General features: G+C 39.4%; 1 protein-coding gene across 4 annotated transcripts in view; it reads left to right on the forward strand.

Annotated features, from left to right (window-relative positions):
• GPR141 (G protein-coupled receptor 141) overlaps positions 1-27,924 on the forward strand; it is a 188,099-nt gene that overhangs the window by 81,492 nt on the left and 78,683 nt on the right. The window contains exon 4 of one of the 4 annotated variants that reach the window (XR_014266434.1): positions 240-4,761. The exons of the other annotated variants lie outside the window; for them this stretch is intronic. The gene's annotated coding sequence lies outside the window, so the exon portion shown is untranslated. Of the gene's footprint in view, positions 1-239; positions 4,762-27,924 lie in introns of those variants that run through there. 4 annotated transcript variants of the gene reach the window in all.

The following is a 27,924-nucleotide window of genomic DNA, read 5'->3' on the forward strand; positions in this document are numbered from 1 at the left end:
AAATCTCTTTGTGATCTCTGACCCAAAACTAGCCTCCCTTTCTGGATAAGGAAACTGAGACCCAAAGAGGAGGCGAGAATTGATAAAAGTGGTGCTCTACCCAAGGGGTATTTCAACACTTCATTTCCCATCTTAAAAAAAAAAATCAGATTAACAACCCCTAGATTCTTAAATTATGATTTTTTTCATCTTCATAACACCTAAGTGTTGACTTGATTTTCTTTTTATTTTTTTAACAGCTCACTACCCCATGCAGACACATGGAACCTGTTGCTCTACCAAATTGACTTATACATACCACACAGCCATTCTGCTCTGCACCTTTCAGGCCCCATCTGCTAACCCACATAAAAAACAAAATTTATATTAAATGGTATTTTAGAAAAATTATCATGGCCTAAACTGAACATCATTTGTTGGGAAACAAAGCATATGTTGACAATTTTGTTTTGGATTCTTGGCTTGGGGCCATTTGAGTCCTAGGGAGGAGAAGAAGAGCCCCTCTTGGGGGGTTCCCCATTGTCCCCTGCAGTGTTGTCCCTGACACCTCCATTTCCCATGAGCAGTTCCCACCGTGAGGCTGAGTGGCTGAGATGTTGACCTCCTTAGGAATTCAAATTGGCCCTGTTTAGACCTATTGTTAGAAAAGAACAGCCCTAAAACATCACATTCAACTCAGCTTCTCCAAATAGTTCTTTGGGCTGCTACAGTTTGGGGGGAAATGGGCAGCATCAGCTTGGGAAGGGTTAAGAGAACAGGAGTGAACATATCGTGTTTGGGAAAAAAATGAAGCAATAAGGTTAGAATCAACGTTTAGATCGGTTTATTTGCTTCTAAGGGACTAATCCATTTGACACATGGGATGAAGGGACACTGAAGGGGGTTTGGGGTAGAACGGACTGCAGTTTTCAATGACTGAAGGGCCATGTACAATAATATTCCATATGAGCTGCACAACAACCCTCTGGGATAGCTGTTCTTGCTTCCACTCGACAGAGCAGGAAACCAAGGGTGGGAAAGTTTGTTATTTGCCCAACATCAGTTAGTAAATGGCAAGTGAAGTAATGGATTTTCAGTGTTTTCTTCTAATTAAGTAAGGTATACCAAGAAGGATCCGTAATAATTCCTCCGGCTGTTTTCCTTCTTGAATATGCATTTCCCTAGAAAAAGAATCTAGGAGTATATGAGATAGGAGCAATCATTAAAAGGAGGAGTCAAGGAAGACCTCATCGCAGGCGGAGAGCTGAGATGGGGTACAAGATACAAGAGGACAGATTACATGATGATGTGTATTTCCTTTGTACATCCCAAACTGGAGCTTATTGAATTCCTGAAGTCCTTCTTGAGCTCTTCTGCTAATCTGAATTTTGCAGACCTCAAGAGCATTGTTTGTTACATTTTGGTTATATTTTGAGTGACTATTAGGGCCACCATACTAGGTGCTTGGCAATAGCTAAGATTAGATATCTCATTTAACCCTCACAATAACTTGGGGTGGATGGAGTAGGTACTGTCATTTCCATTCTACAGATTAGGAAACGAATGCAGAAGGTTACATAGTTTGCCCCAAGTCCCAATCCTAGGGCAGAGTGGGATTTACCTCCAAGGTTATGACTCTCCTGTGTGTTCTAGGTAACATTTTCTGGTTTGAAACTCTGCTGAAGGCAAGAAGAGTGGCTTGGTTTTCATTTGTTAGTTTCCCTTTAATTGGGGAAGAATGTATCATCAATGAGTCCCTTTCTTTGTTCCCTGCTGCTTTTGCCCCTTTAATATCTACAGTCCTGACTCATTCCATTTTGGTTTGTATTTCAACCAACTGAAACCTAATCCCTGATACTCTTAGCTGAGACAGAGCATCAAATATTAATCCTCCAGGGAGAGCGTCTTAAAAAGGAGACTCTGGAAGGGCAAAAGGCCTTTAAGACTCAGATGCTCTACTAACAGAAACTGAAGCAGGCTGACGGGGAAGATGCTTTTGAGAGGAGAGATCTCAGAGCTTCAGAACAGGTGGAGAAAAAGGTGTGGCTTACGGACAGGCAGCACTGACACCACTTGGGAGCTTGTCAGAGATGCAGCATGCGGGGTCTGCGCTTTCACAAGATCCCCAGGTGATTTGGGAGTGCATGCGTTACAGTTTGAGAAGCACTGGTCTAATCCACACTCTGATTTCTTTGTCTGAACTCAGGCAGTGGACTGAGTTCAGAGCTGGAACTGAAAGATGAACTTGAACCATCTTTTTCAGGTGATCAGGCTGAGAGGGAACTTCAGGCACGAGTAGCAGAGAATCAGATGGGGGCCTACAGGAGCTGGCAGTTTGTTGGGAAACACCGTCGACCGATTCGAAACCAAATAAATGGGCCAACCTCATCGTGTTGTGGCTGAGTTAGCAAAAATCTACCCGTCAAATCCAGTCCAAAGTGTTTTAGCTTTAGATAAGCAACATCTAGCTAGCTCATCTAGCATTCAGGGCAAATGTAAAATAGCCTAAAATTTGTATTAGCAGTTGGCGAGACGGCCAGATCCCTTTTCCTCTGGGAACCAGTGCATTCATTTCTCTCACAGCTCAGTTCATGAATTAACTATTTCCCCTGGAACTGAAACCGGAAGAGTTTCTCTGAGCAAAAAGCAATTTCGTTCCCCTCTGATATTTTTCTAAATGCGGGTTAGCTTGAAGCTCGGTGCTGCCCTGCTCTTCAGAAATGCTCTAAGCTGACCTGTTCCTCTCTCTCCACAATGTCATCTCATAGATAAATCAGAGCCTAAGAATCAGCAGAAAAAGCAGCCCCAGAACTTGGCATTTTCTCAGTTTATCACACTGAGTTTTTGGCAAGTCTTTTAAACTTTAAGTGTTTAAAATTTTCCCTAATATGAAATCATTTACCTCACCATCTTCTCCAGTGGTGAAGGTTAATGAGATGATGCAGTGGTTTTGATCTCGTGGGGATAAAAAGAAGCCTGTAAATTTATCACACACAATGACTAGGTATAGACAAGATTTTTAAAAGAGAGGATAAATCATTAACACAATTACAAAGCCACATTAACATGCTGCCACCAGGCTGGTCCTATTTACAGGTGTGGCCATCAGAGTTATTCCAATGAATGAGGGTTCTGGCTCTAACACAGCTGATGCTTTCATTCTCCTGGGGCACACCTTGTCACGTGTCCCCATTGCCTTCCAAATTACTTCCCAAAACTTCCATTTTTGTGTTTTGACCTTTGCTCACCTTTTCAAGCTCAATTTTTATCACTGTCTATCTCTCCTTTTGCTGTAAAGCCATTTTCTATTCTCATCTAACACACCAGGCTTGCTCTCTCTCTTCAGGGCACTTTCTTATGACATTTACTGTTCTTTTTGCTCAGAATACTCTTCTCCCATCTTCCCAACATCATCACCTGGCCAGTCCTCATGGCCCCTTAGGTCTCTGTTGCCTCCTCCGGGAAGCCTCTCAGGGTCTTCCAAGCCTGGGCAGAGAGGGTCTCACGTGGCCCCATTGCATCACGTGCTTAAATCTTGCTAGTAATTCCCTGCTTATGCATCTTTCTCTTCCCCTAGACCAGTGGTTCTCAGCCTTGGTGGCACATTTAGAATCACCTGGGGACATTTGAAAACTCCAGATATCCAGATCACACCCCAGACTAATGAAATTACAATCTCTGGGGGTGGGATTCAGGTATCAGCTCTCCTGGTGATTCCAAGGTACAAGTCACTTTGAGAACCACTGTACTAGGCTGTAAACTCCCGAGAGTGGGGAGAGTCACAACAATTACTGTAATGCTTGATACATAATTGGCACTCAATAGAACTTGTTGAATGAAAGAGTGAATGAGGTGTCGGGGCCTCAGCTTTGCAGATCCTGAACTTTGCTTCCTAGGTCACCACTGGAGGATCAGGTTGTTAGGTACCTGAGGCCCTGAGATTCATCTTCGACAGAAACCAATTAATTTTATTTTCAGGAAATGCAACCAAGTTAACCAGATGCTTTTATCACCCTTCGTCCCCTGCTCTCGGTCATTAGCTCATTCTTTTCCCAGTAAGAAGGCCTCCTTAGAAAGCCAGATTAAGATTAGATAAGAAAAGGGAAGGAAGCTGAAGGTCTTACAGGATGTTTTCATTTGGCTGTGATGCTGATAAACATCAACTTTCTACTATAAAGATCCCATGGATATTCTGGGTATTTGATATACTTTATCTGAAAGGGCTTTGAAAACTATAAAACATCTTTGTTGTTATTATTATTGCATTTCACTTATTCCCATAACAAATATTCAGAGGCTCTTTATGATTGCACTAGATAATAGGAATATAAAATGGAAAAAGGGCCATTGCTGCTCCTGTGGAGACAGCGTGCTAAAGTATCCTCAGAAAGGGTCGTTGACACTCAGATAAATCCAGGAACTCAGAGAAAGGAGTGCTATCCAGCTGCGGTTTCCCCTGGAAGGTGAGTACTGTTAAGAGGAGAAGCCATCCTACTTACGTGCATTTCCTCAAGGCCTCACACAATTCCTGGCACATAGTAATTATATCAATTATCAAAATAAATAATGGGCCATTTGGTAATTAGGATTCTTTGAGTTCCAGGTATTAGAAAACCAAATAGATTCATCTAAGCATAAAAAGATACATTGGAGGGATCAGGGTAGTTCAGAAAGTCAAAACCAATATCAGAAAAAAACCACAACCTAAAAACAGAGCCTCAGGAAGGCTGTACCCACGGCATTTCTAAGGACTTTTGTCACTGGAACCTCGGGCCCCCTCGGTGTCCCTCACCTCTGCTTCTCTTGTTTGTGTCAGGTTCCTTCTCTCCTCCTGCAGGTGGGCTTGGGGCAGGCAGTAGGCCCAGGAGCAGCTGATGGCTCTGGACTCACATATTCCCAATCTTCCCTCCAGAGTGGAAAGGGCTGTCTCGGGTGAGCTCAAGTTACACAGTTCCACGGGCAGGGCTCTGATTGCCCAGGATGAAGATGTTGCCAACCCCAGACTAGTCACTGAGGCAGAGTATGTGTGTCCACCTGTAAGAGGACCAGGGTGTGTGGTCCTCAAGGAAGGCAGATGTTCTTCTCAGAACAGTACCACTCGCTGGCATGTGGTTGTTACAGGAGACCCCTGAGTCCATCAGATAGTGTTTCCCAATTATGAGAAACAGGATTAACAGGCTGAGGCTATTAGTTGCAGATTTTTAGGAAAGGAACAAGGAGTTCTACTTGCCACTCTGTAGGCAGTTACAATTACAATGAAGGCGAATGTAACTTTTGCAAACCCTAGACTAAAATTCCATCTGTTTAGAAATCATGCTTACTTGCTTTTATGTTTCTACCAAAATTAGGATGATATTTACCCGATATTGTCCAAAATCTGGTAAGATAAGTTATGATCATACCTTTGGGCCTGGATGCAATAGCAAGAGGGTAGAGATGGCTACCCTGCCCTGGAAAGGGTCATGCTGGTTGCTCACAGCGTTTTGGTTGCTTTGAGGGCCATCACCCACTGCTTGGGGCTCCCTGCAGGTCTGCAGCTGAAGAAGCCCTCCTTTATCCAGGAGTGCAGGTGCTATTTAAATATCACCTGGTACTTCAATTAACAGGGGATTGGAGAGTGAGACCTTGAACAAGTTTCTATTTCTTATTGTCCTGAAATTTCCATTTTAATGCAAGCAAACGACTCCAACATGCTCTTGTTCAGAACAAAGAGGCACTTGGCTGGTCTTAGACCAGTAATATTTCCATGGTTCTTTCTGATGGTCCAAAGTTCCAGAAGCAAGGCAGAGAGTGCACTCCACTCAAAGTGGAGGATTGGAATAAGCCTCTGGGAAGAAACGTCTTGCGGGAGTTGGGATATTGGAGGAAGAAATGACAGGGAAAGGATGATGTTCCGCAAGGTTTTCATGTGACCTTTGGAAATTGGGACTGGCAAAAATGATATGAAGGCAGAGGTCACTGAATCCTGCTCATATGAAGCCAAACAGATTAGATGGAGTGGGGACAAGGCACAGAAAGCAGGTTTTCCAGGATCAGGGTAGATTCAGAACAGGTCCAGGACCCTGGCATAGGAAGTACAAAGTAAGGCCCCCAAAAGGAGTTGAGATCCAGGTCAAAAAGTCTGAACAGAATTGAAGAGACTGAATAGAGCTGTTGTGGGAGGGCTGAGTCAAGAATACCAATGATGGTTGGGCAGATCACTGGGCTGGGAAAAGGGGGTGGGGGTAGTCTTCTTTACATTGTCTCAATTGTCCTGTCGCCGGCTAGTGACCCAGGAAGATATGATGACAGTAGCATTCTTATAGCTCATTTTAAAGAGGACTGCCTTTCTGCAGCAGGCCAAATAGACAAAGTCCCCATACAAATTGCTACTGAGTGTTTGCCACATTTTAAATAGGGTTCTTAAAAAAAAAAAAAAAATAGGGTTCTTTGGTGAAGCCACAGTTCAGGGTAGCAACAATTTTTCTAATTGCTATTTAAACGAACACTGCATCTATGCTTTTGCCCTCTGCTAACATGATTGCTCTTGGGGGCAAATGATTTTTTGCTTAACCAAATGAATTAATAGATCCGTGGCTCTATTGAGTGTAGCTCTCCCTCCTACCACTCAGATAGACACAGCGTTTGAAGGCAGGGACAGAATATAGAGAGAACTGAGTGGCTTTGCATGAGAAATTGAGTTGAATTCAGAGTTTGTGTGGACAGAGAGAGGGAGGGGGTGGAGGAGGAAAGGGAATCAGCTGAGTGCATGATGGGAGGCTGGGCCTTGAAGAGAAAAGAAAAGCAGCAAAAAACCTTAGGCTGGCCCTCCTGGTGGTAGGACTGGCCAGGTGACTTCTAGAAACAGCAATGGCCACCTTTCAGTTATCTTACTTTATTGAAAATATGACTTCAAGAGTAGGATGTTAAAGTGCATTACTCATTTTAAAACCATAAAGGAAAATGGTGTTTATAAGTTTGATTGAAAAATATTCCATTTTTTGGGTGGAAGATCTAAATAGACATTTTTCCAAAGAAGACATACAGATGGCCAACAAACACATGAAAAGATGTTCAACATCACTAATTATTAGAGAAATGCAAATCAAAACTACAATGAGGTATCACCTCACACCGGTCAGAATGGCCATCATCAAAAAATCTACAAACAATAAATGCTGGAGAGGGTGTGGAGAAAAGGGAACCCTCTTGCACTGTTGGTGGGAATGTAAATTGGTACAGCCACTATGGAGAACAGTATGGAGGTTCCTTACAAAACTTAAAATAAAGCTACCATATCACCCAGCAATCCCACTCCTAGGCATATATCCAGAGAAAACCTTAATTTGAAAGGATGCATGCACCCGGATGTTCACTGCAGCACTATTTACAATAGCCAAGACACAGAAGCAACCTAAATGTCCATCGACAGAGGAATGGATAAAGAAGATGTGGTACATATATACAATGGAATATTACTCAGCATTAAAAAAGGAACGAAATAGTGCCATTTGCAGAGACGTGGATGGACCTAGAGATTGTCATACAGAGAGAAGTAAGTCAGAAAGAAAATCAAATATTGTATAATATCGCTTATATGTGGAATCTAGAAAAATGATAGAGACTAACTTATTTGCAAAGCAGAAACAGTCACAGATGTAGAGAACAAACTTATGGTTACCAAGGGGGGAAGGAGGGTGGGATGAATTGGGAGATTGGGACTGACACATATACACTACTGTGTATAAAATAGATAACCAGGGACTTCCCTGGTGGCGCAGTGGTTGGGAGTCCGCCTGCCAATGCAGGGGACACGGGTTCGTGCCCCGGTCCGGGAAGATCCCACATGCCGCGGAGCGGCTGGGCCCGTGAGTCACAGCTACTGAGCCTGCGTGTCTGGAGCCTGTGCTCTGCAGCAGGAGAGGCCGCGACAATGAGAGGCCCGCGCACCGCGATGGGGAGTGGCCCCCTCTCGCCGCAACCGGAGAGAGCCCTCGCACAGAAATGGGGACCCAGCACAGCCATAAATAAATAAATAAATAAATTTAAAAATAAATAGATAACCAATGAGAACTTACCGTATAGCACAGGGAACTCTACTCAATGCTCTGTGTGACCTAAATGGGAAGGAAATCCAAAAAATAGTGGATATATGTATATACATGACTGATTCACTTTGCTGTACAGCAAGAAACTAACACAACATTGTAAAGCAACGACACTCCAATAAAAATTAATTTAAAAAAGAAAAATATTCCATTTTCATGTAATCTTTTGATGCTCTGTAACATAAGTCCTGCCCCCAACCATTGCCCCAGGATCTTTGGTCAAAGTGATTGCACACACTTGCCTTGTGTAGGGAGTTTTGTGGGAATCAAGGAAGAAGGGGTCATATTCCATGTCTGGTCTGTGTCAGGTGTAGAGAAGGGAGCATCAGCAAACCTGAGGAGAGAATGATGAGAGGATTTGGCAGGTGCAGGAAGTCACAGCAAGCAATGCCTGGGAGAAATGTGGAAGTGCGGCAATTTCCCACTCACTGGGCAAGGGCCTTCATGAACTTTTTTCTTGCTTTTTATTATTTTTAAAAGATATTTCAACCTTTTATATTAAACGAAAAGTTTCAACATCCTGAGATGTTGAAAGAATAGCACTCTGACTTCCTTAAGCCCACTACATGGAGTCAAGGATTATTAACATTTAGCCACAATTGCTTTATTTCTCTTTTTCTATGTATGTTTTAAATTTTTATTATTCACCTTATTTTTGGAGGAGCCATTGGCATATAAGTTGCAGGGCATCATGACAGTTGAACTCTATAGACTGAAGCATATATTTCCTAAATATAAGCCACTGTCACTTAAATATTAAAAGGCAGGGTCAGCCCTAAAAGCTGAGGAACTTGGAAATCACGGGTGGTTGGCATCTTAGTTACAAATCAAGGGACAAAGAAAAGGCCCCCACCGCACCTCTCAGGGAGTCTGGCCCCAGCGTAGGTGAAGCAACGTGGGGAGATAACCCTCCCACACCTTCCCCATGCCCGCTCCCAGCAGGTTTACTTTGTAATGTGAAAATGGCTTCCCAGAGAGATTCATCCTTGTCTCAGCATCACCCTGTCTCTCTCTCTCTTCCTTTTCTTCTCCCCATGGCTATTTTCTCATGTTCTCTTTTCTTGAGTCTGTTTCTTACTCTGTTACTCTGTGGAGCATCTCCTTGTCACTGCCATCTCAGGCTGGGTCCAACTTGGGCATCCCGAATCTTAGAGAGCTGATGTGTTTTGGGGGAGGGAAGAGTGAGGGAAGTGTAGCAGGGGAGCAGAAGGAGTGGTGCTTGGGAGGAAAAAAAAGGTCTTGGATGCCATTGAGCCCAGCACAGCCCCTGGCACTCACTGGGGTGAAGGCTGTCTTGGACACACCCTTTCTCTTCCCATGTCTATCTCTTCTCTGTCTTTCTTTCTGGCTGTCTCTGTCAGGTCCTTATATCTGCCTGTGTGTCCAGTCTACCTCCTCTCTTTACCATTTTTTTTCTTCCTCATGTTCAAATGATGCTGAACTTAGAGAAGGCTGTTGAAGCAGGGACAGGATATGACCCTCAGCAGCCTCTGCTCTTTTGTTCAGGATGTTTGTGTCCAGACAACATCTGAGAAGTGTTTTGGTGCCTTTAAAGGAAGGCAGCATGTGGCTGTGAAGAATAATGTTGGAAATAATGAATAAGGAGAAAGGCATAAACTACTTTGTAATTTTATGTTTGTTTCCTTTTGGGTGTAAGTGCTCATGGAATAAATAGGTATCATTTCAATGGGCGGGATGCTTTCTTTACCATGCTGGAAATAATGAATAAGGAGAAAGGCACAAACTACTTTGTAATTTTATGTTTGTTTCCTTTTGGGTGTAAGTGCTCATGGAATAAATAGGTATCATTTCAATGGGCGGGATGCTTTCTTTACCACGCTGCTCTCTGTTGCCCTGTGGTCTTCCCAGGAGGATGGAATCTCCTCTGTGCCAATTAAGGAATTAAGGAAGACAAAGGCACCGCATTTCTAGAGTCCTGCAGAGTAGGTCTGCTAGCCATCAACCTGAGGGCTGTGCAGACAGCCCCCTGGGGTCTGCTGGAGCTGTACAAGGACAATGTATCAAGAAACTGGTAGTTCAAATGGCATCTAAGCAGGTGCATCTCCCAGAGCAAACACTGAGGACCCTGTAACGTGCCTTTCAAGCCCATAGCTCACCTCAAAACACCCAGGCCTCTGGTTATTGTTACACTGGACATGGCTGGCACCCAGGCACAGCTGCTGAGCTGAGGCACATGAAAGAAAATCAATGGGACTTTTTCTATCCAGCATCATTTCATCCTCCAAATTGGGTCTAACATAAACACATAATCTGGTCAGGCAGGCAAGTTCTTAATCAGGTACCAGAAGTAACAGGAGCCACTTACAAGACAGCCATGCTGGGTTTGCTGCCTTTGAATTTTGTGTTAATCATTGAAATGTGATTTTCCCATTTTTCCAGGAGAAACCTCCAGAGGATATTAAGGTTAGCTGCAAATAAAGTTACAGACCCATCATCTTTAAATTCAATGTAACTGATATTTATTGGAAGCCAGTTCTGTGCTCTGCATTGTGCTGGGTCTGTAGAGAGATGCACAGATGGCTGAAGATAACCTCAGACATGAGACAGGTGACAGAAGTCCAGGGAGAGTGACAAGCATTGGGAAGGGAATTGGGAAGCCCTCCTACAGCAGGTGGGATGGTAGGAGCAGGGACACAAAGAACACAAAGGACTTTGGTGGGTGGGAAAGGGACGTCCAGAGGGAGACAGCCAACAACATGAAATGCTGCAGACTAGAGCTGTTCCTGGAAGTGGAAAGTAAGATCAGATCAGTAGTCGAGCTGTTGGGTGGGAGGCTGTGAAAGCCTTTCTGGGAGTTTGGGTGTTTTCATTGTGTCATGGGAAACCATTAAAACTTCCTCTGCTTTTTGAAATCAGCATGAACTGAGTTCATGTGGAGGGCTGACTTTTGGAAATGGGGATTTTGTTGTATGCTTACACTTTAGCAGAAAATGTAGAGCTTTGAGGTCAGAGAGACGGGTTCAAATCTGAAACTGAACATTCAAAGAGAAATGAAATAACCCTGAGGACTGGGCTGTCCCTCCCTCCCTCCTCCCCTCCCTTCTCTGCTGACAGACTTAACTTTCTGAGCTGTGTTTTGCTGCAGCTTGGTCAGATAATACTTACCCCATGTGAAGTCATCAAGTGTCTAACATGAACCCACTTAACCGGGAGCCCAGTCAATCATTCCCAGATACAGTGTTTACCTTGACCGTGTGTATTTGCCAAAAGGCCAATTTTTCACTCTTCTCATTCAGTTCCTTCCCTGGGTTTCAGTTATCCTGGATGGACTCAAGCACCTCTTGCTTTGTCAGTCTTTTCCTAATGATTCTAATTAATAGTACGCACTTGATGTAAGTTTTGTGTGTGTGTGTGTGTGTGCATGGGATGCAAAGGGAGTTTGTGAGCAATGGTGAAGCGAGACAGAGTGGTCCAGGCAACGCTGTGCATGCTGCCGAGCACTACCACATTGCCTGGCCATTGCCACAGTGGATTTAACTCTGGTGCTTGTTCCAGGCCCTTCTTTGCTGCAGATACTCTTTAAACCAAACATTCTAAATAAGGCCTTGGTAGGTGGGCAGCCACCTGGATGAAATCTCTCATTTCAAATCTGAAAATAAGGGACTTCCCTGGTGGTGCAGTGGTTGAGAATCTGCCTGCCAATGCAGGGGACACGGGTTCGAGCCCTGCTCCGGGAAGATGCCACATGCTGCAGAGCAACTAAGCCCACGCGCCACAACTACTGAGCCTGCGCTGTAGAGCCCGGGAGCCACAACTACTGAGCCCGTGCACCTAGAGCCTGTGCTCCGCAAAAAGAGAAGCCACCGCAATGAGAAGCCCATGCACTGCAACAAAGAGTAGCCCCTGCTCGCTGCAGCTAGAAAAAGCCCACGTGCAGCAACAAAAGACCCAATGCAGCCAAAAATAAATAAATAAATAAATAAATTTATTTAAAAAAAATTAAAAAATTTTAAAAATCTGAAAATAAGATGCATTGCAGTATCAACCACAGAAGCAGAAGACTTTCTAACTGAATTTTAAAATTCTGGCCAGGTCAGGTCTATCAAGTTTTTTGCCTCAAGCATTTGGCAGGGAAAATGTTTCAGTGTAAGCACAGGCAGGGCAGGCATTTCACAGATTTACCAGGGACCACAGTGTAGAGGTTTGGAAGGTGTGCCAGTGGACTGTCTCACCCCAGAGAAGCTCCTGTGACCATGCTCCTTGTCTTCAGGGCACTCACCTTGGCTTGTAATTATACACTCATCAGTGTGATTTCATCTTCTTCTGAGACCATGAGCTCTGAGAGAACAGACACTCTGTCTAGCAGAGTGCCTGGCACACAAAAGACTTTCCATCATGGGAAGGAAGAAAATGGATATTCGCTCACTATGTATATATTTATGAGTTCGTGCCAACTGAATGCTAAGTAGACAACAAATACATCATTATCAAATGTAGCTGGGGAAGAACATTAATGTTTGTGTAATTTGGATTTGTAAAATTTATATCAAGCCCTAATTAGCTTTTCTCCTCCAAGTTGATATTCTAAATAAAAATCCCTTTATTTGGATTTTGAGTTTGTTTGCCCTGGTGCTCCAATAACAATCTTGCATGCAATTGAGATACGCACATGCAGTAAAAGAACAGGGCTGTGGATTTTAATATTTTTCAAGACATTAAGCAGAGGCAGCTGCCCTTTTAAAAAAAATATTTAATTATTGGCAAACATCTGTTTTCTCAACTGTAGCACAGTTAAAGGTTTTTTGTAGAAGGAAATGAAATATGAAGGTAAGCGTGAATTGACCAAGAATCACTCAGAAACCAAAGAAAACTAAATGTAGGGAACAAAGGGTATGATTCAGGCAAGAAAAATTTCTTGAATCCATTGCATCCATGCTGAACTAGAAATGGAATAATGACATGAATAAAGCTTCATTGATGAAACATGAGAGTTATTGAAATAGATGGAAAAGGCAGGGTATGAGATCAAATACAACTCACTTGTGCTGAAAAACAACTTTAGTGGCAATGTTTCATACCACGGTTAATATAAAATAAGTCATTATTTGAAAAGAAGAAAGATAGCTCACCTTATTACATCACATCAATAATGCATTTTCTAGAAGCTCATCATGGTCCTTTCCATAAAGGCCAAATAACACAGAGAAATTATCTTTTATGTCTGCTTCTGCCTTCCTGCCTAGAAGGGTGCATTTCATTATTCTGTTTTGGTTCAACCTATCAAAATTCTTAAGGGGTTTCAATGCAGATGAATCCAGGTACTCTGTAGACATCTAGAATAATTCAAAACAAAAAGAAAAAAGTAAAATAACCTGTTTTTATTTCCACTCTCAACCTCACCATAGCAAAGTGCTTTTTGTTTTAATTATCTCATTTCTTCACTTAGTTTTGACTTTATAGAAATGGCCACAGACTGTGAGTGCACTTTTATTCTGTAATTTTTATCACTTACTACACGCCAGGGGCTGCTGAGTGTGATCCAAATTCCTAAATTTTTGGTCTCCTTAGCTGGAAAGGGGCGCATAACACCTGCCTCATAAATCTTGGTTAGTATTCAATGAGATGTCCACAGCAGGATCTGATACACAGAGGCTGATTCCATTTGTTCTCTTACTCATTCATTACCTCCTTTGACAACAATAATTGTTGATCACTCATTAAATGCTTCCCTATAGGAATGTAGAATCCAATATGTGAGAAAGACAAGCAAACAGAAAATGGTGTGCGATTAATGCAATGATGTAGGCATGCACAGGGCACCTGACCCACCAAGCTGGGTGGTGAAGGTAAAGGGGTGGGTGGGAGGGTTCCAGTAGAAGGAGCTGTGAGAAGTCAGGAAGGGGCATGTGGGCAGGAGCAAAGGCCCAGAGGGGGAGAGTGAGCTTTGCTATTTTTAGAGAACTGAAAGTAGTTCTGTCCAGCCTTGGACTGTGGTAGAACAGATAGTAAGAGAGATGTCTCATGGCAAGTAAAGGCCAGATCATGAAGAAACTTACATACCTTCTAATGAACTTTGGACTCTATTATGAGAGCAACAGAGAGCACCTCAGTGTTATTTTTAAAAAAATAGCATTTGTTTCTTCAGATTGCAGTTTACTTGTTCATTAAAGGGAAACACAGAAAAGTTTATAAATGAAAACATAAATGGAAAGCCTCCACAGTCCTCTGATCCTGGGATAACCATCACTGATATTTTGGTGTAACATTATTCACGATAAATTTTATTGCTTTTTGATGTTGTTATAAATGTTGCATATTAATTATAAAAGGAAATTACAGATAACTGAAACATAAATTCAAAGATTCATTTGAATCTTCTCTGCATGTCGATCTTGTTCTTAGTCTGTTTGTCAATCTCTTTAATGTTTCTTACCCTGTATGTTCTTTTTAATATATCAGGAGAGTATTTCCATATCACAAAATTTCATGTATAGTATAATTAATAATGAGAGAATAAACTATTTTTGTATAACAAAATTATTTAACCAATTTCCTATTGTGAACATTTATGCTTCTCCAAATTTTTACTCTAAATAACAATATCATGACAAAAATTTCATAGCTAAGCCTTTCACAGATCTCTAAAAATTTTTATAGAATAAACATTAGCAATGGCATTTAAGGTATTTAATACATTATATACTGTTTATAATATATTGTGTATTATATACTGTTATATTGCCCACTGAAAAACAGTTCGAATTTTTCTCCTAGTAGACATATAGGTCTGTACCCCAGTCACTGATGTCATCATGTTTTTTAATAGTTGACAGTTTTACACGTAAGACATGGTAACTCATTATTGTCAATTTGCATTCCTTTGCTTAATAATGAAGTTAGGCATATTTTCATGTATCAGATGGTTAATTTTCTCTTCTCTTCCAAACTGTGTTAATGAACCTTTGCCATTTATTGTATTAATTATTCTCTAATTAAATCTTACATTAAGGAGATTTACCCTTTGTAGTATATATTGAAAAGATTTTTGTTAGTAAATAGTTTTTTGTTGAATTATGTTCATGAATATTTTGTTGCTTGGAAGCTATAGCAAAAAAGTTTTCAACATTTCAATAACTGAATTCATCAATCTTTTCCTTTATTGTCTTTACGCTTGTGGCATTGGGCTTAGAAAAGCATCCCCCCCACCGCATGATTGCATGAGTATTACCCATGATTTATCCTGGCAATTACATTTTTTATCCACGTGGAATTTATATTTATGTAGTAAGTGAGGGAGAACTCTAATTTAGTTTTCTTCCCCCCGACCCCTGCCGTGCCATGCTTAGCCAGCATCACTCTATGTGTTGATCAATCCAACCTTTCATCCTTCATTTAAAATGCCACTCGTGGCTGACTCATTACTATTCATAACCATTTCTCATTCTTTTTTAGACTAATAGAACCCAATTGTTGGGAGCAATGGGCCCATATTTCCTTGCAGCTGACTGTGTGTGCCAGAGAGCAGAGCAGCTCCCATTTTATGAAGTGGTGGTCTCACTGTTAAGTGTCATTTCACCTTTTTCCTCCCTTGTTCCTGAAATATGAGGTGGATCCTGTTAGTCAGTGAGGTAACCATCTTCCCACCCTGAGGCAAATCCACCTGCTGAGGATGGTGGGACAGGAGGTCAGAGAACTCTGACCCCAGGTGATTTTCTGGAATAATCATGCTAGCTCTAGACGTCTTGCTTGTGAGAAACCGAAACTCCTCTTTAGTGAATTCCGCATAACTGGATTTCTGTTTCATGCAGCCAAATTTACCTTAACTGATAAATCACTTGCATAATGAATGTATTTTTTAAAAAATTTATTTAGTTTTATTTATTTATGGCTGTGTTGGGTCTTCGTTTCTGTGCGAGGGCTTTCTCTAGTTGTGGCAAGCGGGGGCCACTCTTCATCGTGGTGCGCAGGCCTCTCACTATCGTGGCCTCTCTTGTTGCGGAGCACAGGCTCCAGACGCGCAGGCTCAGTAATTGTGGCTCACGGGCCCAGTTGCTCCGCGGCATGTGGGATCTTCCCAGACCAGGGCTCGAACCCGTGTCCCCTGCATTGGCAGGCAGATTCTCAACCACTGCGCCACCAGGGAAGCCCTGAATGTATTTTTATACATACTTGAGGGTGTTTCAAGGCCTTCTAATAGGTGTCATTGATTTGTATACCCTACATTATTCTGATAGTACAGTGTGTTAAATAATGTGGCTTTACATCTAGGATTCCAAGTCTTCCCTACTCTATCCCTGATTGTTTTTCTTCAAACAGTAACTTTTTTCTTTTCCTTTGTTTTGTTTTTTTAATGGTGAGCATTGCTCTTCACACAGATGGCTGCAGAGACTCTAAACTATAATCCAGGCATACACAAGCATACAACCCAGACTAATTAGCCAGATCTAAAGTAACTTGGCTTCTTACCACAACTGCCTTGTAAACATTACAAGTTTCTTTCCTCCAAAATGACCCTAATCTCACACGAAAACAGTTACTGTGGGGGAACCAGGAATCTGGCTTTGTAGCCAAAAGTAAAATGAAAGCAGGAAATTCTGTGCCTCCCACTGGATTGCTCTGCTCTTCTTAGTCTTGCTTTCTGTGTCCCTCTTTTTCAGCCTATCCACGTTTGTTCTCAGTAGGTTTGAATACCCCATCTGAAACCTCTTTGGAGCTCACCACAGTGCTGATCTGCTTTCTCCCAACAGGAGTCTTAACAGACACTTTCCCAGGGCTCAAAGCCCTCCACAGAACTTTTCCTTGGGGTGGATTTTGTTCGACCATCACATCATACTCTTTCAGGGTGACGAACTAGCTGCCCGATAACCAGCAATTCTGGTCGGGTCAGGTCAGCTCTGTAAGGAACCATCCTGGCCCTGCTGGCTCTCCCTCATCAGCCTACTTGCTTTTCTTGTACTGCATTTCTTTAGATAACTTGATATTTGCTTTATCAGAGTCATGTTGTCTCTCTAGCTATCCAAGTCTTCATTTATGTCCCTCATTGGAGTCGAAGCATTTTGTTCAAGTCCAGGATACTTCTTTTACTTTTTTCCTATTTACTTCCTATATTTTGTGGTTATGGAAAATAGGAAAATTTTTCCATTTCGTAATAGTTTATTTTTTATTAATATACTTTTGAGCTTTTCTTTGCTAACTGATTACCTTGTTGAACATTCTCATGATTTCAACTTTTACTGGTTGGCTCTTTTGAGTTCTTTTCCTGATAACCAGTCATTGTAAACTAACCCTATATTTTTCCCTCCCTGTACTTGTGTCTGTTATTTCTTTTCTTTCATCAGTACCCCAGTGGGAATATATAAGCATTCTTACACAAGTGTGCTAAGTCTTTTTTTCTTTTTCTGACTTTAGCAAAAATGCCTCTAATCCATCATTGTGAAATTTTATGTTGGCTCTTAGTTTTGAAGTTACACTCCCGTTCTGGTTTTCCAAAGTGTTTTAGCAAAATGAATTTCGTCATTCCCTGTTCTACCATCTATCAAAATGATCACCTGCTTTCCCTTGCTTTCATCTATTGATATTGCTGAATATTTCTCAAACTGAGTTATAAAGCACATCATGTCTGGCATTAAAAAAGATTTTATAATCAACTAAATTTGGAAAGACTGAAGACAGTTGCTCCTTCTTGTATATGAACAAATTAAAGGCACTGAGAAGACTTGAAGCCAGGAAATTTCTTTGACTTTTTTCAATTCAGCTTTTTCATGAAAAAGTTAGATTTTCTATTTTATTTAGGCTTTGTGCATTAACATGTATACATGAAGATGCAATACGTTTTGTTTTTACCCTCTGTGTGTTATTTCTATTAGGGTTAGGAATCAGGATTATGTTAGCTTTTTAATATTAATAAGGAAACTTTATACGCTCAAGAGGAATCTAAACAGCAAGGACATACTTTTTAGGATCTGAACAAACTTGCCTGAGAAATGGCTCCCCAGGGGCAGCAGCTTTTGCGCTTTGACAGCTTCATCTTTTTCTTTCATGAATATTGCTCAGTTCAGGTTTATTTCCTTTTCTTGTTTTAATTTGGTTTCTTATTTTTCCTAAAAGGTCATCAGTATGAATGAAATTTTCAGAGCTTCAGCATGTAATTATACATAACATTCCCTAGAACTTAAAACAAAAAATACCCCTTTGTATTTTTAGTTATATTCTCTTTCTAATTCCAGATGTTTCATATTCATATTTTCTTTATTTTTATATTGATTTGATTTTTCAGAGATTTGTTTTGATGACTGGTATATTCAAAGAATCAATATGCATTTATTTCTTGCAAAATTTTCATTTTCCAATTAGTTAATTTCTGCTTTTATCTTCATTAATTCTTCTCACCTGCTTTTTTAATCGTTATTTATCGTTGCTTTTCTAACTTCTTCTTTAGAATATTAGGCTATATATTTTCATTCTTATTTAATGGTAAGTACATTTAAGGCTATACATTTTTCTCATAATACAGGTGTAGCTATGCCTTGCTGGATGACAGGGCATAAGCCTTTCCAGGAGTCTGGTCATGCTTGGAGGACCTTTGAGCTCAGGTGGGAAAACAATAGCACTAGTGATCTTAGGAAGGCTCACTACATTTTGGAAACAGCAGAGATTCTCTTCCATGCCCCCTCTCTCCATGCACAGCTGGGTAATTAAATGTTCAGTTTCTGAATTTAGACTGCCCAGGCTGGCATTTCAGCTTTGACACCTAATAGCAGAATAAGCTACTGAAGGTGCAGGAGGACAATGCAGCTCACGGGCTTACACATGGTTCGTCCCCTCTCCAAATTTGCTGTACTGCCCTTTACTCTGATGAAGCCACCACTGTTTGGAGGCAGAGCAACCTGCAAGGTGGTCTCCTCCCAGAGTCCAGGCAGGAAGTGGGAGGAAAGCCCCTCTGCCCTTGGCTTTCCCCTAGCCTACTCTTGGACTTTAGACCAGAAGAGGAGATCGGGCGGGATCCAAGTGCCTCACTACTTTCCTATCCTTCAGTCACTTTCTTCCGTCTATTTTAGGAACCAGAGTGCATTTTTTTTTCATACTCTCATCCTCCACTGAGGCTTGTTTACATCAGGCCTCTCCCTTCTCAAACCAAGCCTTTTCTATTGGCCAAGATACAGGGAGACACAATGATTCACAGTTAGAAAAAAACAAATCAGAAAATGTTTTTAAAACACTGTACCCATTACACAGACACCGACTACCATTTCTCTGAAAAATACTTATGTATATTATTTCTTGAATTCAGAGATATCAATGACAAATTCATCACCAATAAAAAAAATCCTACTAAATAAACTAAAAAACTGATTTACCAATTAACAATGGCATACCTTTAAATGTGAACCACTCTCTTTAGTTTCTCAATCAAAGTTAAGGTCTATGATTTTTTTCTCATTAAAAGTCAAAGGTTTTTCTGAAAAATTTTGGCTATGAGCAATTGATTATGTACTATACCATGAAAATAATATTTTTTTGTACAACCCAGGTGACTGAACTTGAATAATTCAGAAGATTTAGGTTTAACAATAAAATATAAGTCTTATCAAATAACATTAGGGTTTTTATCTGCATTTCCTATTCTATTAAAGGGGTTGTTTTGCTTTTTTTCCTTAACTGAATTATGTCTAACAGTTAGTTAAATAGCTTCTATTGAAAGTCAGTCAGTAACTTCTGACAAATATAAGTTCATTTCCTGATTGGCCTCTGTGCATAAACAGGTCACTTCCATATATTTGAGCATTGAAATGTGTCATATATTTAGAGATACCCAGCAATGACCAAAATAAAGGCCGAAATTAATTAATAAAAAATATCATGACTCCAAAAGTTTGGTTGTTGAAAGACTACTAATATTGATAAACTTTGGCAAGACTGATAAAGACAAAGAAAAAAGAAGACAGAAATTACTAACATTAAGAAGGATAAAGGAACATCAATACAAGATCTATAGGTATTGAAAGGTGATAAGAAAAAACAATGAACAAGTTTACACCAAAAAATTTAACAACTTAGATGAAATGGAAAACTTCCTTGAAAAAAAACCCCACAATTTACATAAAATAGCATAAAATTAAATAGAAAAAGTGAATAGTCTCATCTCTATTAGAGAAACTGAATTCATAATTAAATGCTTTCTTTCAGAGAAATGTCTAGGCTATTGCGGCTTCAGTGATGAATTCTAACAAACATTTAAAGAAGAAATAAAACTAATACTACCCAAGTACTTTCAATAAACATAAGATGAGGAAATATATCAAAACTTGTTTTATGAGGCCAACATAACATATTGCCTTTGATGATAAGACAAACATATTAAAAGATATTATAAGAAAGGAAAATTACAAACTTATAGTGTCATTAACTTAGAGAGAAAATTCTTAACAAAATATTGGGATATAAAATCCAGAAATATATAAAAAAGATAATACATTATAACCAACTGAGTTTATTCCAGCAATGCAAGGTTAGTTTAACTTTTGAAAATCAGTCAATGTAATTCATTATCTTAACAGAATAAAGGAATAAAACCATATGATCCTTTCTATAAATACAGAAAAATATTAAATATCTATTTATGACAACACCTCTCAGCAAATTAGAAATAAAGGGAAGCTTTTTTTAACCTGATCAAGGACACGTGCAAAAAAAACTACAGCTAATATACTTAATGGTAAAAGACTTCTTTTCTCCCTAAGTTTAGAAATAAGGCAAAATTTCACACTCTCATCACTTTTATTTAATATTGTACTGGAAGTCCTAGCTAGTGCAATAAGGCATGAAGATGAAATAAAAAGTATACAGAGGAAAGCAATAATAAAAAACTATTTTTGTTCATAGATGACATGATTATATATGTAGAAAATTCTAAATGAATCCACAAGAACAACTGAAATTAAAAAGGGAATATAACAAGCTCACAGGATAGAAGTCAAGATGCAAAGTTAATTTTATTTACATACACTAGCAACAGCCAATTAAAAAATCAAATTTAAAAGCCAACACCATTTAAAATAGAGTCAAAAATTCAATATACTTACAAATGACATGTATGACTTCTACGCTGAAAACAATAAAATATTGCAGAGAGAAATTAAACAAGACCTATACCATGGATATATATCTCTCCTTATGCCAATAGCATACTTTATTAATTAGTATAATTTTATAATAAGATTTAAAATCATATACTTGTAGTCTTCTAACTTTTTTCTTCTTTTTCAAAATTATTTTAGCTATTCTAGGTCCTTTGTATTTCATTATAAACATTAAAATCAACTTACTAATTTCTACCAAAATGTTACTGGAATTTTGAAAGGGATGACATTGACTCTATTAATCACTTTGGGAAAGATTCACTTCTTAATTGAGTTTTTCAATACATTAACATTGTATTTCTTTGCAGTTACTTAGTTTTTCTTTAATTTCTCTCTGCACTATTTTGTAGTTTTCAGTGAAGGGGGTCCATTTTCATTTTGTTTCATTTTATGTTGTAACTCTTTACTCAACAATGAGATAATCATCTCTCAAAATCCTTCACATATTTACCTGTTTCAATTCCTCTGGATATAACCAATCTCCTGTCACTACTGCCACACCTCCTCCTCCATGCAGATGCCTTTCTACAACATGTTACTTGGCCTCTGACACCCTGTGCTGGGGTTCCCCCCAGTGTGGACATCCTCCTCTCCCTGCTTGGGCTTCAACACTGCGTGCCAGGCCAATCTTGTGTGCCTATGACCTCCTCATTCTGCTTTGGCCCTGATGTTTCATACTTTGATTCCCAAACATGTAAATGTCCACCTTCCTTTGTTGAGTTCTCACGCCTAACACTGGGTCCTCCTAACCAACACACACACACACACACACACACACACACACACACCTTTCAGGCACAACCCGAACTCTGATATCCTATTTAAGGCCTTTCCTCTTTGAGCCTTCTCACTCTACTCAGGTACTGCCACTCTGTGTCACATGCGGACACTCCACTAAATAGCTTTGAAAGTGTATTATTCTGAAAATGGAAGGAAAGGAAGGGAAGAGGAAGAAAGAGGAAGAGCAAGGTGGACTTTTTAATAAATGATATTGGCATAACTAGATACCCATTTGGAAAGAGACAAATCAATCTATCCCTCTACTGTGTACTAGAATAAATTCAAATTTATTAGAAATTTAAATGTGAAAAATTATATAATACTAAAAGAAAACATGGGCGAATTCCTCTATGGATTAGGAGTGTGGAATACTTTCCTCTTATGACTCAAATTCCAGAAACAACTTTTACATGATAAGGCAAGTAAAAAGACAAATGGCTGACTTGGAAAAACACTTCAACTTATATCACCTCATGTATAAAGGACTTCTAGAAATAGAGAAGAAAAATTTCAACAAATCTTTAGAAAAAAATAAAAGTAATGCAAATGGTCCTGAAGTGTGAGAAAAGATGATCAACCTCACTCAGAATATGAGATATGTAAATTAAAATTTCACTGAGATATCATTTCTCACATACCAGATTGGCAAAAATCCAAGTATGACAGCATGCATTGTCAGCAAGGCTGAGAGAAAGGAAAAACTCTCATTCATTATTGGTGATATTTAGCTAAATTACATATGCATTTACCCTTTAACTCAGCCATCTCATTTTTAATAATCTATCCAGAAAATACAATAGTAAAAATATGAAAAGATATATGTTCTAGACTATTTATTGCAGCACTGTTTCTGATAAGTAAAAGCCTAGAGACCAGCCAAATGTAGACTAGTAGAGGAATAAGCCCTAGTAGGTCAGGACACTGGAGGACCATGCCGCATAAGGAAGATGCAAAAGCTCTCTGTATATCACTATAAAGGGATCTCTAGGGTTTTTTATTTAATGAAAAAAGCACTCTGGAGACAAGCTTGCAAACTACGCTAACTTCTACCTAAGAAAGGAGAGGATACAAATGTATACCTACATTTGTTTATATTTAAAAACCAGTGGAAGGATAAACCTAAGAATAGTTATCTCTAGGGGGAGGAAGAAAATAGATTGGAAGGGGTAAAGACGGAAGCTAGACTTCTTTGCATGTATCTTATTTAGTAGATTTGATTTGGAATCATGTATATTCTTTACATTATTATTAACAAAATTAAGTCTAAGTAATAAAAGGCAAAATGACAAAAATGAAACTAACTCTGTATTGAGTTGGTGGTTTTATCAATGAGAGAAAAATTATTTCATTGATTGTAAAACACAGTAATTTGACAGTACATCCTTTGTGGAATAGATCCTATGGACAAAAAGAACAACAAAATTTAGCTGTTTTTAGTAATCATAGTGTTAATGTTATTGAGATTTGTTTTCTAAACCAATGTGTGTATAATAGGGGTGTGTATGCATGCACACATATGTGTGTGTGTATATATATATATATATGGATAAAGCAAGTAAGTAATTATGTTAATGCTGTTGACTCAATATTTTCAGTATAAGAGGAAAGAGATACAAATATAAAATCAAAGAAACTGTGTAAAAACCCATAGGCCTAAATTTGAATTGGAAATACGAACTTTATAAAAACCTGATGAGTTTTCTCTTCAAAAGTTACATATTTTCTAAGTTTGTCCACTGAAAAGGACTAGAAAAAATTACTAACCCAGAGCAAAGATCATCCCAAGCATCCAGACTGCGGTCCCTGAACACTCATTTACATAAAAGGAACAAGAGTTCTTTGAAGAGATAGCTGACTCCAGGTCTGTGGCAGCAAATGTACAAAATTAGCCTGAAATCTCAACATTGAAAGTAAGGAGATTATTGAAAGTCACTGGAGCCATATCAAAAGGACTCAAGAGGCAACATGAATTGGCTTCTACTTGTCTCAAAAATGGGTAATTGAGGGCTTCCCTGGTGGCACAGCGGTTAAGAATCTGCCTGCCAATGCAGGGGACACGGGTTCGAGCCCTGGTCTGGGAGGATCCCACATGCCGCGGAGCAACTGGGCCCGTGAGCCCCAATTACTGAGCCTGCGCGTCTGGAGCCTGTGCTCCTCAACGGGAGAGGCCGCGACAGTGAGAGGTCCGCACACCGCGATGAAGAGTGGCCCCCGCTCGCCACAACTGGAGAAAGCCCTCGCACAGAAACGAAGACCCAACACAGCCATAAATAAATAAATAAATAAATAAATAAAATTTTATTTAAAAAAAAAATGGATAATTGAACCATCAATAGGGATAATAACTACAGTGAATTGAAGTGTATTGAACGTGCTTAATCCATGAGTTCAAAATGCTTTGAAGAAAAACAAACTTGTGATCACTATTAGATGCTAGGGAACCAATTCATTCTGAAAACTAGTAAACAAAGGAAAAGCATTTATCCTGTAATTTGTATACAAACTATAATGAAGACTAAATATACATACATATTCATATTCCATTGATAAGAAAATGTTCTTTATAAAAGAATTCTAAATGATAAATGCAGAAAAAATGCAAGAATTAGAATACCAACATTTTGGGGGCTTCCCTGGTGGCGCAGTGGTTGAGAATCTGCCTGCCAATGCAGGGGACACGGGTTTGAGCCCTGGTCTGGGAAGATCCCACATGCCGCGGAGCAACTAGGCCCGTGAGCCACAACTACTGAGCCTGCACATCTGGAGCCTGTGCTCCGCAACAAGAGAGGCCGCAATAGTGAGAGGCCCGCGCACTGCGATGAAGAGTGGCCCCCGCTTGCCGCAACTAGAGAAAGCCCTCGCACAGAAACGAAGACCCAACACAACCAAAAATAAATAAAAATAAATAAATAATTTTTTTTTAAAAAGGGAGGATATTTTTAAAAAAAGGAATACCAACATTTCACAACCCCTAATGAAAACTGCATCTAGGCAAAGAGTATCAAAGGCTATTAAAATTATTTGGTTAAAACTAATAAAAAACTTTATAGTGGACTGCTCAGGTTGGCAACACTTGAATCTACTGATCAATTTTAACACAACAAAAAAAAGAGATACAATCAGATACTGTGTGACCCCTAAAGTGATGCAAAAGGAAGTACAAAATACCAGCTATGAAGTATTCTTGCCAAACATCAAAAATGAATCTATCAAGCCTCTAACTACAACTGTACAGGAAACACAAGGGACAGAAAAGCATGTTAAACAACACTCTGGTGACATATCAGTGAAATCCAGTACGTGGAAGACTCTACAAATGACCCACTTTCTTCAAAAGAAACAAAATACAAATACAAATAAAATTACAAAGGAGGGGGAACTATTGATTAAAAGAGACATAAGGGATATATCAACCAATACAAGATATGAATTGTTTGGCTTCTGATTCTAACAAGCCAACTGTAAAAACAAACAAGTAACAACAACACAAAAACAACCAACCAACCAATAAACAATAAAAACATTTATGTGATATATTGTGATACTAAGACACTAAGGAATTATAATTTTTAAGTATAACAATGGTATTGTGGTTATGTTAAAAAGAAGAGTCATTATATTTTAGGATTGGCACATTCATTGAGGAAATATTATAATACCAGTGATTTGCTTCAAAATAATCTAGTGTTATGGGAGAAATGGTGGGGGTATAAATGAAAGATTTTTCATGTGTTTAAAATAATTGAGGGGCTTCCTTGGCAGTCCAGTGGTTAAGAATTCGCCTTCCAGTGCAGGCGGTGCGTGTCTGATCCCTGGTTGGGGAGCTAAGATCCCACATGCCTCTCGGCCAAAATAACAAAACATAAAACAGAAGCAATATTGTAACAAATTCAATAAAGACTTTAAAAATGGTCCACATCAAAAAAATCTTAAACAGAAACAATTGAAGTTTGAGCCATGGGTGCATGGATTTATTGTATTATTCTTTCTACTTTTGTACTTATTTGAGCCATGGGTGCATGTATTTATTGTATTATTCTTTCTACTTTTGTACTTATTTGGAATTTTCCATCGTGAACACACAAACAAAATCTAGAGGGCTTACCTATGCTGAAGCCAAGCAGATTTCTTAGGCAATGTCTTTGGAGGTAGGTACCACATAACAAGCATCTCCTTATTCTTACCTATTCAAATTTGGTTATCTTATCTTTTCACAGTTAGCTAAGAACTCATCTCAGTGATAAACACACTCTTAATTGCCTTTTACTTCAACACTTTCTACTGTAGCACTAACCAAATGTATTTTTTTTAATTTTCAGAATTTTATTCCAGCTACAGTTCTCTCTCCTAAATCACATGTATATAGAACATGTCCCCATAAGTAACCATTGTTTTTGCTTGTCTATGGTTGCCTGCATCCCCCTTTTCATTCATGCAGTTTTTTAAACAAGCATTAATAGTTAATACAACGCTTGCTATATGTTCTAGACTGACACAGGTGCCTTAGGCAACATGGAATAAACAGAATTGCATCCTTCCCTTCAAGGAAATGGCACAGGTAAAATAACTGGCACATCACAGGAGAGCTACAGAGGTTGATGCCCTTCCCTTCCTGTGTGCCTGGTGTTGTTCAGAAGGGCAGGGTACACAGTCGTGGAACAGAAAGCACAACTCATATTATCCTGGATGTTGTATTCATGCTGCCACCATACATAGTATGTGAATTAGGTTTAATCTAAGGATTGACTATAAGGTATCTGAAAAAGCATTCTTGATTTTTCCCAAGACCCTGGCTGTTCTACTCACTATTCCAGTGAATTCCCCTTTTACAGGGACATTTTAGCATCACCCTACGTGGATTTGAGGCTTAGGAATATTTATAAGAACAATTTTTTTTGGTGGGTCATTACCAATACTTTATTCACTCAACAAATGCATGCATGCCTACCATGTGCCTGGCACTGTACTTAGTACAGTGATATAAGGAGAAGAAAACAAAGTCTTTATTATTCTGTAGCTTATGGTGCTGAGGACAAGACAGATGTTTATCAAATAAACACACACACACACATATAATTGCAACCTGTGACCAGTTAGAGAAAATGTACAGTTTTTGTTTTTAGAATGTATAACAAGGGGACCCAACTCTCCTAAGCAGCTGGCTGAAATCTGAAGACTGCCCAGGACTTAACTAAGAGGTGGGATTGTGCAGAGTCTAGGGGGAGGGGTGGTCCCTAGGAGGTAGCTGGCAGTGTTGCAGGGTGTGTATTCAAGAGCTTGAGACAGAGAGGACAGCCTTTGTAAAGACACTGAGGCAGAGAACAAGGGGGAGAGTGTCTGGAGGTACCATTTCAGGCACTGTGAGACGCAAATTATAGATAACTCTAATCTGGGAAATACAGCAGACCCTAACATAAAGATAACCAACTCAGCTCGGCTGTTAAATATCCACTGAGATGAGGGAATGTTGTGGGCTGGTGAACAGAGAGGGTCGCAGGAGAAAAACATTGAGTTTTAAGAGAGCAGCATGCATTCAGGGGAATGCTTTTTCACTCATCTCTTTTTCTTTCTCCTGAAACGCTCTGATTCCAACTGTTTACAGTTTTGAGAAGCCAGTTACTTAGATTTAATAGAAACATCTAAGTCATTGTTCTTCTAGCAGAAGAGAGAAATGATAATTTCTTTAAACCATCAAAATGTATTTTATTATTTATTTATTTATTTATTAACCTTTGGAAAAGTCCATTCTTTTTAAATTGGAGTATAGTTAATTTACAATGTTGTGTTAGTTTCAAGTGTACAAAGTGATTCAGTTATACATATATATATTCTTTTTCAGATTATTTTCCATTATAGGTTATTACAAGATATTGGATATAATTCCCTGTGCTGTACAGTAGGTCCTTGTTGTTTACCACTTTTATATATAGTAGTATGTATATGTTAATCTCAAACTCCTAATTTATCTCCCCCCGTAC

The sequence above is a fragment of the Balaenoptera physalus genome (assembly GCF_965194825.1).
Source record: "Balaenoptera physalus genome assembly, chromosome: 8".
NCBI classification, from domain to species: Eukaryota; Metazoa; Chordata; class Mammalia; order Artiodactyla; family Balaenopteridae; genus Balaenoptera; species Balaenoptera physalus.